The sequence below is a fragment of the Macaca fascicularis genome, chromosome 7 (assembly GCF_037993035.2).
Source record: "Macaca fascicularis isolate 582-1 chromosome 7, T2T-MFA8v1.1".
NCBI classification, from domain to species: domain Eukaryota; kingdom Metazoa; phylum Chordata; class Mammalia; order Primates; family Cercopithecidae; genus Macaca; species Macaca fascicularis.
Window position 1 is genome coordinate 75,727,922 of NC_088381.1, and position 6,091 is coordinate 75,734,012.

The 6,091-nt window shown below is 53.3% G+C and overlaps 1 pseudogene; it reads right to left on the reverse strand.

The window, feature by feature from the left end:
* Positions 1–628: 628 nt before the first annotated feature.
* LOC102127898 (uncharacterized) lies at positions 629–5,872 on the reverse strand (annotated as a pseudogene).
* Positions 5,873–6,091: the final 219 nt, after the last annotated feature.

Sequence of the window (6,091 nt, forward strand, 5' to 3'; positions counted from 1 at the left end):
AATTATTATTTTATTTTTTGGAAATTGTAGTAGAGATGAGGTTTTGTCATGTTGGCCAGGCTGGTCCCAAACTCCTGACCTCAAGTGTTTCTCTTGCCTCAGCCTCCCAAAGTGCTGGAATTACAGGCATGAGCCACCACACCCGACATAAGGAGCCTCTTTTTTTTTTTTTTTTTTTTTTTTGAGGCAGAGTCTCGCTCTGTTGCCCAGGCCGGAGTGCAGTGGCCGGATCTCAGCTCAGTGCAAACTCTGCCTCCCGGGTTTACGCCATTCTCCTGCCTCAGCTTCCCCAGTAGCTGGGATTACAGGTGCCTGCCACCTCGCCTGGCTAGGTTTTTGTACTTTTTAGTAGAGACGGGGTTTCACTGTGTTAGCCAGGATGGTCTCGATCTCCTGACCTCGTGATCTGCCCATCTCGGCCTCCCAACGTGCTGGGATTACAGGCTTGAGCCACCGCACCCGGCCAACCTCTTATACCACTGTCTCTTCCCCTGTGACTCGAGGGCTCCATGCCTCTAGCTGGGTTGATGATTTCCAGATCTAGGGGGAGCCCAGGGCTCCCCACCTCTAAAACTCAGAGGGCAGGAAGCAATAAACAGTCATAGGACTGCCCTGGACAGCTCTGGGGTCACCTGCCCCAAGGCTGCACCTGCCTCTGGCCTGGCAGCCCCCCCTCCCCAGAGACTGGTGCCAACCTCCCAGCCCTTCTTGAATGGGTCAGAGGTTACCGTGTCTTTCAGCTCGCCCAGCTTCTTCAGCTCCTTTACTTGCGGCTCCAACTGCAGTGCGCTCTTGTTCTCATTGTTCTGGACAGAGAGAAGCAATCATTGGCCACCCACTATAGCTGGAGACCCCAGAACTTGGTGTCTGCCTCCCATAGCACCAGGAACGGTGGAGGCAGGTGAGAAAAATCATCCTCTCTCTCCCACAGCCATCAGAGCAGGGCTCTGGCTCACAGGTGCCTTTAGAAGTACCATTTCATGTACATTTCAAGTACAATGCCCCATTTTATAGGTGGGGAAACAAAGGTCTGGAAGGCTAGGGAAGAGGGCAGGCTCCCCAGGTGGGGCAACCTACCAGCTCCTGGAAGCTGCTGTGTGGCTCCACCTGCTGCTCGTAGAGGGCTTCCCACTCCAGCTCCAGCATCCTCTCCAGCTCCCGCAGCCTCTCCAGCTCCCGCAGTGTCTCCTGCTCCCACAGCCTCTGATCCTGCTCCCACAGCCTCTCCTGTTCCAGCAGCTCCTCCACTTGGTCCAGCAGCTGCTCCTCCTCCAGCAGCCTCTTCTGCTCCTACTGTCGCCTCTCCTGTTCCAAAAGCTTCTCCACCTGCTCCAGCAGCCTCTCATCCTGCTCCCGCAACCTCTCCTTTTCCAACAGTTCCTCCACCTGGTCCAGCAGCTTCCCATGGTCTAGCAGCCTCTCCTGTTCCTCCTGCCACCTTTCCTGTTCCAATAGCTTCTCCACCTGCTCCAACAGCCTCTCATGCTCTGGAAGCCTCTCCTCCTCCTGCAGCCTCTCCTCTTCCAGCAGCTTCTCTACCTGGTTCAGCAGCCTCTCATGCTCTAGCAGCTTCTCCTCCTCCTCCTCCCATCTCTCCCGTTCCAACAGCTTCTTCACCTCCTCCAGCAGCCTCTCCTGCTCTGGCAGCCACTCCTGCTCATGTATCCTCTCCTCCTGCTCACGTATCCTCTCCTCCTGCCCAGATAGCCTCTCCTCCTGCTCATGTATTTTCTCCTCCTGCTCACGTATCCTCTCCTCCTGCCCAGATAGCCTCTCCTCCTGCTCATGTATTTTCTCCTCCTGCTCACGTATCCTCTCCTCCTGCCCAGATAGCCTCTCCTTCTGCTCCTGTAGCTTCTCCTCCTGCTCACGTATCCTCTCCTCCTGCTCACGTATCCTCTCCTCCTGTCCAGAGAGCTTCTCCTCCTGCTCATGTAGCTTCTCCTCCTGCTCACATATCCTTTCCTCCTGCTCACGTATCCTCTCCTCCTGCTCCTGCAGCCTCCCCTCCTGTCTCCTGTTCAGGAGATTCAACATCTGATTGTTTTCCACCTCGGCCTGGAGCTGTCTTCCCAGACTCTCCAGCTCCTTCCTTAGGTGTTTGGTCTCATCTTGCAGCTGCTCCACCTCAGAGGGCCCTGCTGGGGGATCTGGGACCCGGGGTTCAGCTGAGAAAGGAAGCAGACAATAAGGGCCTCTGGATTCTCAAAAAAATAAAAAATAAATAAAAAAAATCCTCCCATTGGTGCAGAGCTCCTCCTCTCAGGCTTCCCAAACTTGGCCTCACTGCTAAGGATTCCTCGCACCCAGATGGTAGCCAATCTTCCAAGCCACTTTCAGATGGAGAGCACTGTGGGTGGCTGACAATGGGCACTTCTCCCTCTTTGCTGATGGGGACACCAAGGCTGAAGCAGATGACAAGGCTTGCAGTCTCCTGGCACAGACCTCTCTCACTCTGCCTCAAAGCCCTTCCATCCACCCACCTCCCTGGGGCATTCTAAGCCACCCCCACAGCCCTCTAATGCCAGTCCTGCTCCCAGGTCACGTCAGCCCCATCTTACCCCTCTGGTTTTTGAGTTTGAACAAGCTCCTCCCAAGCTTCTGTACCCGATGTATCCTATGCTTCTTCTCCTCCTTCAATGTGGGAACCTGCCCAAAGCACAGGGCGAAAGGGCCCTGGTGATAGGGGCTGGTAAACCTCTAGAGACAGAGTTTGAGGAAGGCCCCCCCGTTCTGCCAGCTTGTGATTTAGAAAGGTGCGTTCATTCAACAAACATGTGCTGAGCACCTACAGGCCAGGTGTGGTTCTTCACAGCGGAGACAGAAGACAGAAAAGGACAGCCAGGAGCCCTTGGCCCTGAGGTTTCCATTCTAGGGGCCTTTAAATCTCGGACTCTCAGAGCTAACAGAGACCTTGATACTCTCTACCTCCTCCAGAAACAGGAGCCCAAGGAGGAGAGAAGGCTTGTCCAGACTCAAAAAGCAAATTAGGGACTGAGTCAGGGCAGAAATACGGGCCCCTGACAAACAGTCAGGCTAGTGCTTCCCTGAGAGGCAACAACCCCAGGGAGTGTGTGGCAAGGACTCGAGCAGGGGTGTCTGGAGAAGAGAGAGTCAGCAAAGAGGGCAGTGCAGAAGAGCCATGCTGCACGTTCTGTGCTCTGGGGTCCATCCAGGTGAGGCCTGGGTGCCCCAGCTCCCCATTTTCCCTTGGCACCAGGGGCCCCAGCCCCTTTCCTCAGGGCCCCAAGGGGAAACGAATACAGGATTGTCAGCGTGGAATCAGAGGACGCCACTGGACTCTTCCCAGTGAATGGATGTTTCCACTGAGTTGACTGATTATTATGGAGCTTTGAGTCCGGGGCTCCTGCTAGTTCTTGGTACTGGCTCTGAGGTGCATGCAGAGACGACGAGTTGGAGGATTGCGGGGAGGGGTGGAGAGAACAGTTATTAGGGCTGGGGAGGGGTGTGTCTGGGCTGTCTCAGCTGGCAGAGGGGCAAACAGCCCCTGCTGTGGGAGGAGGTTGGAGGGCTGGCCTGCAGGGTCACTGAACCTCGGCCCAGGGCCTCTTACCTGCAGATCTTTCAGGGTAGTAGATGACACAGGGCCCTCCTCGTAGACACCTGTTGCTGACTACAAGAGATGAGAGTGCACATGGAGATGTTCTGTCCCCCTCAGTGTCTAAGCCCTCTGACTTCCTTTCTTCCCCATCAACTGACAAAAGTTTCTTTTCTGTGTATCTTGGAACCTTTGTCCCATAACTCCTTTGTGCCAACTTCTCTCATGGTTTTCATCTCCCCACCATCCCACCCTGGGGCCTTTTCAGTGACTCCTAAAGGGATAGCCTGATGGCAAGTGGCTCTTCTCCTTAGCCTGGCTTCCCCTTGAGACTGGAGATGAGGAAAATCAAACAGCAATGACCATTTCCTGGGTGTCCTGGGTGTTTACAGCAGACCATGTACTAAGGATTCACATAAAAGCAACAGTCCATCCCGAATCTTAACAATTATCCTCTACTGCCCCTTGGGCCCCCTGTCCCCAGGAGCCTGGGCAGCCAAGACTCACATCCCCAGGTGAGTGGTAACCACCAGAAGCGGCGGTGTCACGGCTACTGCTATTGATTTTCTTTTTCCTGTTAGCTCCTGCTGGAACTCCAGGGCTCTTCCTTTTCCAATATTCTTTTAACTGTGGGAAAGAAGAGCAGTGACACTCATGAGAACTATCAGCCCCTACAGCCACCTCCTCCTTCACAGTTTTGACAAAATACTCTTATACACCATCTGATTTAATGCCACCACCAACTGTACAAGGTGTTGTCACAATCCTTTAGTGACTGAGAGAGATTGATATCATGGTTAGAAAAAAAAAAAAAAAAAAGAAAAGAAAAGAAAAAAGAAAAAGGCAATACTGGAACTTAAACTCCATCTTCTGACTCTAAGCTCTGGGGTTTTGCCATGAATCAGCAGCTGCCAGGGACAAAAACCGGGGCAGAGTTCAAAAAGTAAACATGAAGCAGGCAGAACTGTATGCCATGTGGTTTAGAGTCATACATCCTCACAAGTCCGTTAGTGTGAAGAAGTGCACCAGTACCTCTCACACTTGCATATCAATGTGTCCTCACAGCAGAAGGCAGCTTTTCTGTTAAATCTGGGAATTTATCAGAAAGAGGACAACCCAAGCTTGATTTCAGAGAGAAGTCTGGTATATGCTTCAAAACCTATGTGACTGTCATCCCTAAGTACATTAATGTTTTATCTCAAGAGAATCAGGTGAATCAGATGCTTCAGAAAGATGTCCCACATTCATCCTGTGGCACTCAAAGTACCCCAGGTTGAGATGATATGAGGAAGATTCAAGCTGTCTAGTTCAGTTTCCCAAGATCTACTCCACTGAAGATGAGCAAATCTCACTTCAGAGACCACTGACTGAAGGACAGTCTGGTCCCAGAACTGTGGAGAACTCAGAAAAGAATGTTAAAGTCTCTCTGCAAAGTAGAAGCCTGGGAGAAAACCAAACCAAACCCATTCTCCCATGGCCACCCAGAGATACTGTCAACGTTTTGAGCACACAGGGGAAGTGCAGGCTTTTCCCACTGTCAATGTCTATGTGAAGGGAGTAAGGCAGTCTGAAACCCCTTGCTCCTGGTTCCCACAGTCCCCATTCCCCTTCCAACTGGAAATTTGTGCTGTGACCAGAGGATCCAGAAATGGGGTGAGAAAACTTAAGGGACTGGGTTGTAAGATGAAAGGCTGGTCTTGCAGCAGTAATGACAGTTCCTAGGGGGACTGTGACATCACTACATTCCATTCCTCCCAGTTGAGGGGATCACATCAGTGCAATGCCCGAGTCGCCACTCCAAGATTGGGGAGGGAAACACAGGGTTCAGACCCAGGTCCTTAGAGACACCAGCCCAAGAGCCCAGGGAGGTCGAGCTTGGGGCAGCAGGAGGGGAGGGCAGAGTCCGCAGTAGGAAGACCTGGGAGTCACCAGCCCAAAGTCACCCAGGGAAGACTGGCGAGTGTGGGGCCTGGGCTGGGGGACCCAGGTCCTGAGAGACACAAGCCCAAAGAGCCCAGGGAGGTCGGGCTTGGGGCAGCAGGAGGTGAGGGCCAGTGTATGGAGCGGGGAGCCCCCGGAGTCACCCGCCCAAAGTCACCCTGGGGTAAAGATTGGCAAGGGCAGCGATTGGGCTGCTTGCTGAAGGGGTGGGACTGAGACTCTTTCAATGGTCTTGTCGTTGGAGGTGATCTGTGGTTGGGTTGGGGACTATGATCTGGTGCGTTTTACCTTTTTCTTGGCTGCGGTGAATTTTCCCTGTCGTGTTTTTTCTGACATCATGGAGTTCGGAGGGAGGCGGGGTTGGGGTCACATCAGCGAAATCCCAGTGAGCACGGCTGAATGCCTCCAGTCACCTACCAGGCCGCTGTGCAACTGAGCCAGAGGAGGCGTAACCAGGGCCCCACTAGAACTCAGAAGAGGGGCGTGGCCTTAATGCTCCAAGCCCATTGGTCAGTGAGAAAGATGAAAGGGAAAGGAGGCGTGACCAGGCAGCAGGGAGTCCAGAGGGACCTGTGGCATCACAAGGAAAGC